The 13,516-nt window shown below is 36.5% G+C and overlaps 1 non-coding gene across 1 annotated transcript; it reads right to left on the reverse strand.

The window, feature by feature from the left end:
• Nucleotides 1-1,105: 1,105 nt before the first annotated feature.
• Nucleotides 1,106-1,212, reverse strand: LOC142504680 (small nucleolar RNA R71). Its single transcript, XR_012804305.1, has one exon. It is a non-coding gene; the product is annotated as a small nucleolar RNA R71 (small nucleolar RNA).
• Nucleotides 1,213-13,516: the final 12,304 nt, after the last annotated feature.

A 13,516-nucleotide genomic window follows, 5' to 3' on the forward strand; every position in this document is an offset into this window, starting at 1 on the left:
AATGTAATGCAATCTTGAACTGTTAAATATTTGAGGACACTTGAGTACTGCATGTTTTTTATTAGTATTAATATAGCTCGACAGAGTATATTAATTAGTCTAGGGAATTCCATCGAACGCACGAGTAAAAGTTGAGTGTAATTAGTTAAACACGAGCGGCAGGTGAACTGATAATTCCCAACAAATTCATTTCTCATTTGATTTAATCCAAATTAATCATTGCGTTCTTGAAAACGTTTTCTTTGCATTTTAATTATTTTAATTGTTTACTTTACATTAGTTTAATCATCAACTCAATTTATCGTTGCTAAAGAAATTTTAATTGAAAATAAAAATAGTGTAACGCAGTCCTTATGGAACGATACTCGTATTTACTTACGTTTATTATAACTTGACTATCGTGCACTTGCGATATTTAAATCGAGCTTTCATTTATAAAATAAATTTTGGGATTATTCACTGTGCAAGTTTTGCTCGATCAAGTTTTTGGCGCCGTTGCCGGGGACTGTTGATTCACAATTTTTTATTTTTCAGTTAAATTCTTTAGTATTATTTATTTTATTGTTATTTGATACTCTCATTGTGTTGCAGATTTTTCTTGTGGTGCATGCGAAGATCACTCGAGTTTAAGCTTGAGCCTTTTGACCCCGAGATCGAACGCACAGCTAGACGTCGACTACAACAGCAAAGAGCGAAGGAAAGAATGGAAGGCGATCAACAAAGAGAGGAGCCAAGGCGTATACCGATGTTGGATTATGCACAGCCGTCTCTTGATGGAGCACGTCCAAGCATCGTAAGACCAGTCATCCGAGCTAATCAGTTTGAGATCAAGCCAGCTATCATTCAGATGATTCAGAACACTGTCCAATTTGGGAGAAGTGCACTTGACGACCCTAATTCTCATATAGCTGACTTTCTTGAAATTTGTGATACTTTTAAGTTTAATGGCGTGTCTGATGACGCTATTCGTTTGCGTTTATTTCCATTTTCACTGAGAGATAAAGCTAAGTCGTGGTTAAACTGTTTGCCTGTAGGGTCTATTACTACATGGGAAGATATGGCAAAGGCGTTCCTGATCAAGTACTTTCCTCCGTTGAAGACTATGAAGCTCAGAGCCGACATTACTACTTTTGCTCAATATGAGCAAGAGTCACTTTACGAGGCATGGGAGCCCTACAAGGACTTGTTGAGGAGATGTCCACACCATGAGCTGCCTCTTGTGTTAGTTGTTCAAACTTTCTACTACGGTCTGCTTACTCCTAACCGTACTATGATAGATGCTGCTGCATGTGGTAACTTACTGAGAAAGACGGCGGAGGAAGGATATGAGTTATTGGAGGAGATGGCTGCTAGTAGCTATCATCTTCAGTCTGATAGGCAGAGACGAGGTGCTGGAGTTAATCAAGTTAATGATTTGTCGGCGGTTTCAGCACAGTTAGAGGCTTTGAATAGAAAGATTGATGGGATGAGCATGAGTGGGTCGGCTATGCGTCTGCAAGAAATTTTCTGTGATAAGTGTGGGGGTGAGCATGATGTGCAGGATTGCCAAGATGGCAACCCATTCTATGTGCCTGAGGGAGCACCGGTAAAACAAGTGGGATTCCAAAACCGTCCTAGAAATGACCCTTACTCGAACACATATAATCCGGGATGGAGGAATCACCCAAACTTTTCATGGGGAGGTCAAAACAACCAACATCGCCAACAAAGAGGTCCACCATATGTGATGCACCAAGGATTCAAGCTAGAACCGTCTCGGGAGGAGAAGTCCAATTTAGAGCAAATGATGACTAAATTTATTTCTGCAACAGAGACGAGATTTCAGAACCAAGATGCATCCATAAAGGGGTTAGAGAATCAAATTGGACAATTGGCTAAGTTGATTGCTAATAGGGAGCAAGGAACTTTACCAAGCAACACGGAAACTAACCCAAGAGAACATGTGAAGGCGGTGGAATTGCGTAGTGGAAAAACACTCGGGTCTAATGAGGAAAAGACCAAGCACGGTGAGGATGAGGTGAAAAATCGAGGAGGTAAGTCTTCTAACTCTACATCTACACCTATTGCACAGAATAAAATTGTTATCCCTCCACCTTTTCCTGCAGCAATGAAGAAAGCTAAATTAGATGCACAATTTGGTAAATTTCTTGAGATATTTAAAAAATTGCATATTAACATTCCTTTTGCTGATGCTTTATTGAATATGCCAAGTTATGCAAAATTCTTGAAAGATATCTTAGCAAATAAGCGGAAGCTAGAAGATCATATGACGGTGAAATTGACCGAAAATTGCTCCGCTTTAGTTCAAAACAAGATGCCTCCGAAGCAAAAAGATCCAGGGAGTTTCTCGATACCTTGCATTATTGGTGACATTAATTTTCATAAAGCTCTATGTGATCTTGGTGCGAGTATTAATCTGATGCCTTTTTCTGTGTTTAGGAGACTGGGATTAGGTGAACCCAAGCCAACTAGGATGTCGTTGCAGCTGGCTGACAGATCTGTCAAGTATCCACGTGGGATTATCGAAGATGTTCTGGTGAAAGTGGATAAGTTTATTTTTCCTGCAGACTTTGTGGTACTTGACATGGAGGAAGATTTAGAGATGCCTTTAATCCTAGGGAGACCGTTTCTGGCTACAGGGAAAGCACTGATTGATGTTGAGGAGGGGAAATTGAGACTGAGAGTTGGAGAAGAAGAAATTATTTTTGATGTTTTCAATACTCTCAAGCACACAATGCACAATGATAGTTGCTTTCGTATTGATGTCTTGGATTCGCTTGTTTGTGATTTTGTGCAGGATGGATTGAAAGAACCATTGGAGGCCACTCTCACTACTGAAAAGAAGGAGGACGAGCTAGACGAGGAAAAGATGGAGATGGTAGCTCATTTGAATGCCATTCCACCTTGGAGAAAGCAAGTGAGGCTTAGACTAGAGGAATTGGGAGACAGAAAAGATTTAATGCCTCAAAAGTCAAGCCTAGAGGAGCCACCTACTTTGGAGCTCAAACCATTACCTCCACATCTCAAGGTAAAGACTCCATCTTGGTCCATACCCTCCACAAGGAAGCACTTAGGCTACAAGATTTTCTTCTCCGGACGGCCACCTACACCAGCATACCCGCCACCCTTCCAGTTTCAGTACAATTATCATATGCACCCAGCAGCTGAAGAGGGAGTTCCACCGCCGGAGAATGAGGAGGAGGATGATTTCTGATCAAGGGAGTTTACTGTTTCCCCTTTCTTTTTATTTTGCATATTCTGTCTTTGCCGTCACATTCATGAGTTTTTATGTTTTTAGTGTTTGTTTCGTTTTGTGCAATGAGGGCATTGCACAACTCTAGTATGAGGGGGTAGATTGTTATGCTTTCTTAGTTAATTGGTTTTAAATTCGTAGCATTTCTTTTGTTTGGTGGAGTTTATATTACTTTGGTGGTGTCAATTTTCAGTTATGGGAGTTTATTTGGTGTTGTTAGTATTGCTGGTGTTGAGTTGGTTGTTTTTAGTCCGTTATAGTATTGCATGTTTGGTGTCGTTTATGGTGAGAAGACATAGTGTATGAGCCAATGATGATGTTGAATTGATAGTATACAAAAGTATTGATTGGGTCACCTCATGAATGGTACTCTTGATTGTTAAAGCATGAATTTTGGCACAAAGTTGAACTTTTTGAGCACATATGTGTGGGGACTAGAATTTTGTAGGAATAATGGTGAAATTTGAAGGTTTTGTGTGGTTAACTTGAAAGGCATCATTTATGAGTTGATTTAGCATGTAAACCCGTGAAAATAAGTCACTAATTGGGACCTTGAATGAGAACATGTGATTTGCCTTGAACTTTACATATACCGCTTTTTCAATGCACTGAATTAAAATATCATACTCCTAACCAGCTGTAATCCAAAGTATATATTCTTAGCCTAGGGAGTACACGTGTGAAAATTGTGCATAAAATGAAAAATATATATATATATATATATATATATATCGAAAAAGAAAAAATTGGTGGAGATGTAAGGTGAGGGGGAGCCGAAATAAAAGGAATGAAATTCTATTCCTAGGCTAAAAGTTGGAGATGTAAGGAGACGAGGAAAGTCAGACGAAAAGTCTTGACGATTGCACAATGAAAATGATCGGTGTACTCCCGACTGTTAGCCACTTGAGCTTATTTTCCTTCTTTTCGACACCCTTCTCTGCACTTAAGAATCGAATAAAGTTCAAATTATGGTTAGTGATAAATGGACACGGGGGTGCATGCTAGTGAGACTTGTATTGAAGTGCTAATTGAGTGACTCGCATGATCGGATGATTGATCTATTTGAAGTACGAATGACTAGACCGATCATGACACACACACACGTTCAAATTAGTGTCGAGATTTATGTGTAGATGAGAATGAGTATTCGTTTGTGATTTGACTTGATTATAATTTTTATGTGGGAAAGTTCACTGAGGCATGAGCATAACAGTTGTTAACTCACCATTGACATTAACTTGTGTTGGTTATTTCCTGTTTGAGTATTTTGTGTTTGTTTTGTTTGTTTAGAATCTCGTGCTTTAACCTATTTTGCTCGAGGGCGAGCAAAAGGTTAGTATAAGGGGTTGATAGGACTCGTTTTTACGTGTTTTTAGTGTTGGTTTTGAGTCGCGTTCATGCATCATATTAGTTTGTTTTAGTTGAATTTTGCAATTTTTTTAGCATTATTGAGCATTTGACTAATCTGGTGTATTCTGTGGTTATTTTGTAGGAATTGAACCAAAAAGTGGGAGAAACTTTGGCATAATATCGAAGAGGTCTCGCTAGGGCGGGCAAAAGTGACCGCCCCAGCGAGCATTGTGGTATGGCCGAGGATTATTTTGCGCAAGTGTCTCGCTAGGGCGGTCAAAAGTGACCGCCCCAGCGAAACCAGGGACATGCTCGAGGAAGCTTATTCGAGGACCTCTCGCTAGGGCGGTCAAAATATACCGCCCTAGCGAGAAGCGAGATTGAGAAAGATTTGTTTCCAAATTTCTAGGGACTCTATCCTACACTATAACCTAACACACGAGAGCAGCGGCCGTTTTTTGATCTTTATCAGACTTTTCATCATTTTTCTTGGAGAGGAGGATATGAGCAAAGGAGATTTCGAAGACCTCGAGATTTTCACGCGTCGTGGCCGTCATCCATTGTCATCTTTAGTATTTTCATTATTCAGTATTTTATTTCTTACATTGATTGTTGGTTTTTATCATGAATTTCAGTAGCTAAACTCTAGATTTGTTGGGATTTGAGGGGATCCTACCCCGTACTCGGTGTTGAACATTATTTCTCGACGTTTTTATTAGTGATTTGTTTATGCTATTGTTCTTTCGTGTTTCAATCGAAGCCTAGCTAACTTCCTTTGATTATTTCATGTTGTTGATGAGTTCGATAGAATAGTTAATAATACGATCAAATAGTATAAACCATGGATTTACAATTTTAGTAGATATACGGAATTGGGTACGTGTCGATAGTGATAGTTCACCCGAATGAAAGCTAGTGGATTCCATAGAATGTAATGCAATCTTGAACTGTTAAATATTTGAGGACACTTGAGTACTGCATGTTTTTGATTAGTATTAATATAGCTCGACAGAGTATATTAATTAGTCTAGGGAATTCCGTCGAACGCACGAGTAAAAGTCGAGTGTAATTAGTTAAACACGAGCGGTAGGTGAACTGATAATTCCCAACAAATTCATTTCTCATTTGATTTAATCCAAATTAATCATTGCGTTCTTGAAAACGTTTTCTTTGCATTTTAATTATTTTAATTGTTTACTTTACATTAGTTTAATCATCAACTCAATTTATCGTTGCTAAAGAAATTTTAATTGAAAATAAAAATAGTGTAACGCAGTCCTTGTGGAACGATACTCGTATTTACTTACGTTTATTATAACTTGACTATCGTGCACTTGCGATATTTAAATCGAGCTTTCATTTATAAAATAAATTTTGGGATTATTCACTGTGCAAGTTTTGCTCGATCAGTGTTCTCTATAAATACGAATGAGATTACCACCTGATAAAATTTATACCACTATATATTTGGACATAAACATCAATAACCTTCATTTGGGCCGATTATTTTCTACATAGATAAAAACACATTTTTTCTTGTCACTTATTATGTCTGCAATCTAGCCAAAAAATAACTTCTTTTGGGCCGACTATTTTTCGCATAGATATAAATACACTTGAATAATATGTATTGTATCTAAAATCTTGCCAGAAAATAATATGTTTTTGGGCCGATTATTTTTCGCATAGATATAGATGCCCTTTAAAATCGTCTATTGCATTTGCAATTTGGCAAAAAAATAGTCTTTTTTTTGGCCGGTAATTTTTTCGCATAAATTGAAAATACAATTTATTTTGAACTTTAACAATATCCGCATATCTTAAAAATCACTTTATTAACATGAAATTTAAATTTAACCAAATTTGATATACAAGATATTAATTTAACTTTAAATTTTCAAAAGAAAATTTAATTTAGGGCCAAATAAAAAATATAGAGACCGTATATGCAAGAAATAAAAATTCGCACCTTATAATTATTCATCCACAAAATTTTTATCGAAATGAACAAAGACGATAAAATAATGAATAATTATATATTAATTTTATTTCATGCAATTAAATTTTGAATGGTCGAAATTAATTTTACATATAAGAATTGTGGAATTCAAAATTTAATAAAAAGTCAAACTTTTGGATTTCAGAATTTGGACAACCAAACAAAGAAATAAATCCCTAGGTTCGAAAAACCCTAACCCTACGATAAAAAATCCTCCGCTAGCCGCCGCGGCCACTGCCTGAACTTTGACCTACCGTAGGGAAAAGACAACCCATAAGGCGGCGATCACCAGTGCACTGTCATCGGCCCGCATTAGGCCGGAAATTGGCTTGAGTATGACCAGATATAAATCGCGCATGAGATCGCGATTCATGAAGAAAACTCGACCGAATTTGTGAGAGCCCAGCCCATGTGTTCCCAAAGCCCAGCCCATTTATTAAGTAAGTTTAAAAAAAAAATAAAAGAAAAAGGATAAACATTAAGCTCTTTCTCTCTCCCCGTATCCATCTCCCAGCACCGAAATCTTCATTTTTCTTCTTTCACTTTCGAAGCTTTGACCTTCGATTCTAGTCGCTCCGGTCGCCGAAAAAATTAATGAAATACATTTTCGGATAGCTCTCGTTGCAAGCTACGCATTGATACCCATTTTGCGCAAAAATCTCACGATACTTTTCGAGCCCGTCGGAAACCGCCGCTCGTTTTCGCCGGAATTTGTGAGGAAACTCTCGGTTTAAGTTTCCTAGAGCTTTACTTCGAAGCCTTGAGGTATTTAGGGTTTCGAAATTTTTGGTATTTTGAATAATTCGAATTCCAACAATTGATATATGTTGTATTATTGATTGTAGGTGAATTATTGAGTCGATTCGAGATATTTATCGACTTTTTCATAATTTAGTTTGCTGAATTTCGAATTTTCAGATTTATAAATTGGGATATTTCGACTTTTGAGCTGTACATGCGCTAGTCGGACACCGTTAAGATGTTGTAAATTGAAATTATAAGTTCTGGAAATTTAGTGTGAATTTTGGAATTACTTTCGATAAATTCATTGATTATTTAACTAAGATAGGAATTGATGTGCAATAAATAATTTTGCCACAGGATTAGGAGTTACGAGAAATATTTAAGATATTTTGTGGTAAATTAAAGTTAGTTGAGGTACGCATGAACTGTTTTATTATGACGTCTATATGATGTGAAATGACGTTAAGTACTTTGTAATAAGTTGTGGTGTGCCTTATGTGCTTCTGTGAATACGTGATTGCAGTCATGCATTTATTTGAGTTTATATTATTAGTGCATAGCATTTCGAACCTTGACTCCTTTGATTGCTATTGATATTGATATTGATCTATCGAGTTGTTGCGTCATCGATGGGGCGGGTGGGTAGGATTAGCACTCCTGATGACTTGCATGAGGGCTGAGCGGGTAGCTCCCGTACCCTCGATGCTACGTACATGGATGAGTGGCAACTTGATGTTGCATTGCTACGTTCCTGGCACGGGTGACCACTGTTACTGTTATTGATGCGATTCATTTGGACTCCGTTTGGTATCCGTTATCGCTTGTTATTTCATGTCATTTATATTTGTCGTAATATTACTGGTTCGTCGTACTGGGGCCCGACCCCTCATTTCTTTTTATGATGTGGTTGTTTTTGATGCCATAGCAGGTTATCCAGGAGGATTTGACGCGTGTGTTGGAGCGTCAGGTAGCGGTGCCCAGTAGTTGGATTGTGATTGAGAGTTCTCAGGTATTATATTATGGAGTCATACTTTTGCCAGGGAATGCCCTGTGTAGCTGTACTGATATTTTTACGATGTTTTGGATTGTTGTTGTGTGATCGAGCCTTGCCGGCTCTGCATGTGTTTAGTCCTGGCCAGTGCGGCTATAGGTTGTGAATTGATGTTGTGACTTTATTTCGAGTATATAAATATTAATTGTGATGTTTTGATTTTTTGGGGATGTCCTATTTACGAATAGGTCATGCCGAAATTTCTGTAGGCCCAAAATGGAAAATTTTAATCGCTTTCGCTGTTTAGATTAATAAATCCTGGTTGTTTGGTCATTAAATATTAATCAGGAGCACGGGCCCCCCACAGAATTCGATCAGTACAAAAGCTTTTACGGCCAATTGATGGAGGGTTATGGAGCGCCTGAGTGTGGCGAACAAACGCCCAAGCATTCGTCGTCCGAGGACGTCTGATTTGACCTAAATCTGGTGGCTTTATCTATCATTTGAAAAAATTTGAATTTTTGATTTTTTAAATTCGAAAAAAAATATGAATTTTTGGATGTAAAATTCAAAAATACTAGATCCAAATAGCATGAATTTATTCAGATCCAAATTTAAAATTTTTTATTTTAAAAAAAATCAGATCTAAATCCAAAAAATTTATAGACAAGAAAATTGTAAAGATATGAGAATAAAACACAATTTTTTGTTTCATTCAATCAATAAACAAAATTTTCATAATTCAACATCAACGTGAATCTGATACCACTTGTTGGAGATTTAATTAATAAAATAAATATATAAATCATGTTATTAAATCCGTATATTACAACACGCCACATGTCGAATTATCAGAAAATATAAATAACAGTAAACACGTAACATAATCTATTGACTGATCTAGCGTTTGAATTATGGATCTTCCAAAGTAACAAAGGATCGACCACCTTAATCTTGACTTAGATGAGAGAATGAGAGATCTAGAATATGTGTGTCATATATATTCTTTTTTATTCTATGTGCCTGGAAGACCATAACCTTATATAACCTTAGCAGTCATCGACTCATTATAGAAGATTTAATTGGGTTAGGTTTCTATACATAAGGTGTATCATACCAATTTTTTAATATTTTGGAAACCCATAATTAATTAGATCAATTATTGGATCATTTATTAGAAGTTTGTTCATGTATAATTAATTAAATTTTGTGAGCGTATAAAATAATTCCAACACAACCTTGAACAATTAAATCAAAATTCTCTGCACAGTCACAACTACATATCAAAAAATACCAAGCTGCGGAATACAACTCACCTGACTTTGTAATGACTTGTGCTTGTCCTTTTCAAATTGCAAATCAATTTGAACAATCTTCAAACTGCAAATAGAAATTTGTGACAAAGTTCCAAGTTTCGACAAAATACTATATAAATCTTATACCTTTCTCTCAAAGAAATATTCTCTTCTTTCAACTTAAGCATCACACCAATCATCGAAGGAGAAGGGCCAGATTCAGCTGATCCGCTGCTCAGCGCTTCTTTCTGTTGTTGGGGGAAACACATAAGATAATAAACTAGAAAGTAGGGCGCAAACTGATTCTGAAGCATGATTAAATTAAGAGAAAAAGGTGAAGTTTAATGAATTTACCTTGATGCTCGTGTTTCTAGCAGTGTCAACTGATGGATATTGTGGTTGAGCATTTTGTTGGGATGAATAACAGTTGATACGAGTTATAGCTTGAGCCTCAGATTGACTTGTTCCTACGATTTTGCTTGCAGGCAGTCCGCAGTCATTCCTAATGCCTGCTTTTTCTGTATAAGCGCCATTATTGGAGAAGTTCTCCACAAGTTCACTACCATCCACGGCAGGTGATTTTTCTCTTGACACCCCACTGTTTAGGGCATTCCCACTTAGTTTAGACTTTACGTAGGATTTATTTTTGTGGGTCGTCAAAGCTGCTTTCTCGGGAGAAATAGAGTTCTTTGGTTGACGTCTGGGAGCTTAGCCAATTTTATGGAGTTTGAAGACCTATTACCAATTCTAATTATCCCAATGAGTAGGCATAAAAGTTTAAGACTGTTAAAAGAATAGGGATGAAGAAACAAACCAGTAAGCGCCCTTTTGTACATGTATTAGTCTAGCCTCGAGTCTTGACAGTGCAGTTGTGTGCTCAAACCCTTGTTTCTTATGTGCTGGTTCAACAAAATTGGCTTCCAAAACACCTAAACAAAAAAATAGTAAGAAATAAAAAGGACGCTCAAGTTAAAATTAAAAAGAAATCAAGTTTTAATATAATGACATTATGGCATTATTGATATGCCTATGACACCTCGTCCATAACTTCCAGCAGCATTCCACACTCTCCAGAAAGGCTGCAAGGAAACATGTTCTAAAAACTGAAATCATTGCGAATGCTAAAAGAATGGAAAAATTCTATGAACGTCCGAAGTTACTAGCATCTGAGTGTCAATATTAACCATGGTCAAAACCCACCTTGATAAGACGATTCTTATGATAAACATTGAACCTTTGGACATCACATTGAACCTTTGGACATCAATATGATGTGTTGCATCTTTGACAAACCCAAGAGTTATCAGGGCTACCATCTATTTCGACAAGGAAAAGAAGACATGATAATGTCAAAAGGGGTGTCTGTGCATGTATTTAAAGGTCAGTGTATAAAAGCATTACTTTTTGATTCCTTGATGGTGTATCTGGACAAGCTGAACATTAAACAATACTGGAGAAGGCAGTAGTAATCAGGTACATATATATACCTGTTTGCGAGATGTCCGGTGCTCCCCCGCCATAGTAGGCGTCGTAATCCCCTGCTTCCCAAAACTGCTTAGAATTCTGTGGCGGGCCAGAAAGAGAAACTGTGTTCGGATGGAGGATGGGTAATTCTACATGTTCCTTCTTCACAGAATCGAGTGAATGGGTGTCTGCTTCTTCTTCTTCTTCTGATCATCGTTGCAAGTGCCTGTCCACGGTTCTTTCTTCACATGGCTGGCCATCTAGGGTTTTTGAGACGAGGGGGAGTTGGTCTCAAGTTTTTCAGAATATATAACCGTCTCCCACGTAGGAATATGGATCGTGGCGCCACAATCAACAATATTTTTTATTTTTCCTTCATAAATAAAACATATTATCTCCAAGAATATTTCGAATCTCCACAAATTCTACAATATTTCAACCTTTTTTAAATATATTTTTTAAAAAATTTTTAAAATCATAATTTTTTTTTTTTGCGCAAATGTGTTTTTAATAAGCCTTTCTTTCTTTCTTTATTTTTTTTAAAAGCAACAAATTAAGACACGGACTCCAAAATTCTATATATATATATAGATTATTTATGTTTACTATATTTATATCTTTTACCTTTTCTTTTTAATCAATAATTTCACCTTCATATCCTACTTCAAATTTTGTCTGGCTCAAGTGTTATTGATTCTTACGTAAAAACAATATTTATTTTAATAATATTTTATGATTTTATCTAATTATGATATTTACGTTATCTATATACACATGCAAGTTGCATAGATAAAGTCCTTGAATATTTTAAAGGTACCATGTGGGGACCCGTACGCTAATCATTTTCTTAATAATATTTGGTATTTAATTATCAATTCAGATAAACATGGTCTAAAAATTTTTCTTTTTTAAAATGCAAGTGCGGAACGTAATGGAATTTACTAATATACATCTCAGTATAGAAGTACAATAATGTACAATAATCATGAAACTAGACTAAGGTTCAACTACTAGATTCCAAGTGTTAAAACCATATCTACAATAAGTCCGGAATCACCACTCTAATCTGTCTCCTCTCATCGTCTTCTTGACCCCGATCCTGTCCCACCAGTTGTCATGCACACATACAAACAAGACAACAGCCGGATAACTCCGGTGAGAATAAATCCCAGTATAAATAATGTATACATGCAGTTAACTGAATTAACATAAAAGCATGAATTATATCTTATCACATGTAGCATAATCAAACAACATGTATCAATACCAATCTGTAAATAATATCTTAATCGTAATCTACGAAACATAAATCAATACAACTCTGTAATCAAGTTCTAGTCTCGATATCTAAGACTCGACTCATCTCTCATTCTAATCTAGGGATCCCGGTGAATAAGAACGTAACAAGTCTCCCACCTACTACTACCAGTCGCGGTGGCAGTACGTTCTTATTTCTTGACTTTGGTCTAGCTGTATCGAATAATCTACAATAAGAACAATGTCTGTATCTTAAGCATATCGATACACCAAACGTCCAGTGCCTTGGCGTATCTACCAAGACTAAGCCTAGTCTGACAATGTGCAATGGGTCAGTGACTATACTGTCAAAATCTAACCCCTCTGTCAGTGACTCTCACTCAATAGCTCTCTGCTTTCTACTTCTAATTCAATAGAATAAACATAATCATTAAGACACAAAGGTATAGAAACAATACCATACAAGTATGTGGTTTAGGGAAACTCGAGTTAAATCTAACTCAAGTCGATCTCCCAACTAACATCAATTTATACATTTCTCTTCTCGGTCTGATGAAGACGAAGTCTCGTATTCCAATCTGTCCATACCCAGTCTGGCAATGACAATCGCATAAATACAATATCAGTATATAAATCAATTCAAGACTTGTTCTGATCAATACTCAAATCAGTATATAATCTGATCCATATCTGAACAAGGTACAATCTAATTCATATCAACGATATCATCGAAAGCATTACTGAATCTGATCACTCTAAATCAACTGATGTTTCGACGGCATAACAATACGATCTCGATATCCCCGTCAATCTCAACATCACAGATATAATATCAGAATTCATAATCAGTATCAGTACAATTCATAATCTCCATATCTGTACACTTAAGATCAGTAACAACACAACTCTGATATCAAATCCCAATCAATATCTTTCAAAAATCATAACAATTGCATAAACAGTCTATTCTTTAATCTGACTTCAGTTATACAATGCCTACAGTAGTAGAAACACCATATCTGATTCATATTCAATTCTGACAATATCATAAATTCAAATCATGTCTAAACGTAACAAAACTTACGTCCAGTTGTAGCCTGCGTTGATAGAAACTCGGTACTATACTCGAATTCAAAAACAGACGGACGGATTTTGCGTGACGT

This window comes from Primulina tabacum, chromosome 9 (assembly GCF_025594145.1).
Source record: "Primulina tabacum isolate GXHZ01 chromosome 9, ASM2559414v2, whole genome shotgun sequence".
In the NCBI taxonomy this organism is placed as follows: Eukaryota; Viridiplantae; Streptophyta; class Magnoliopsida; order Lamiales; family Gesneriaceae; genus Primulina; species Primulina tabacum.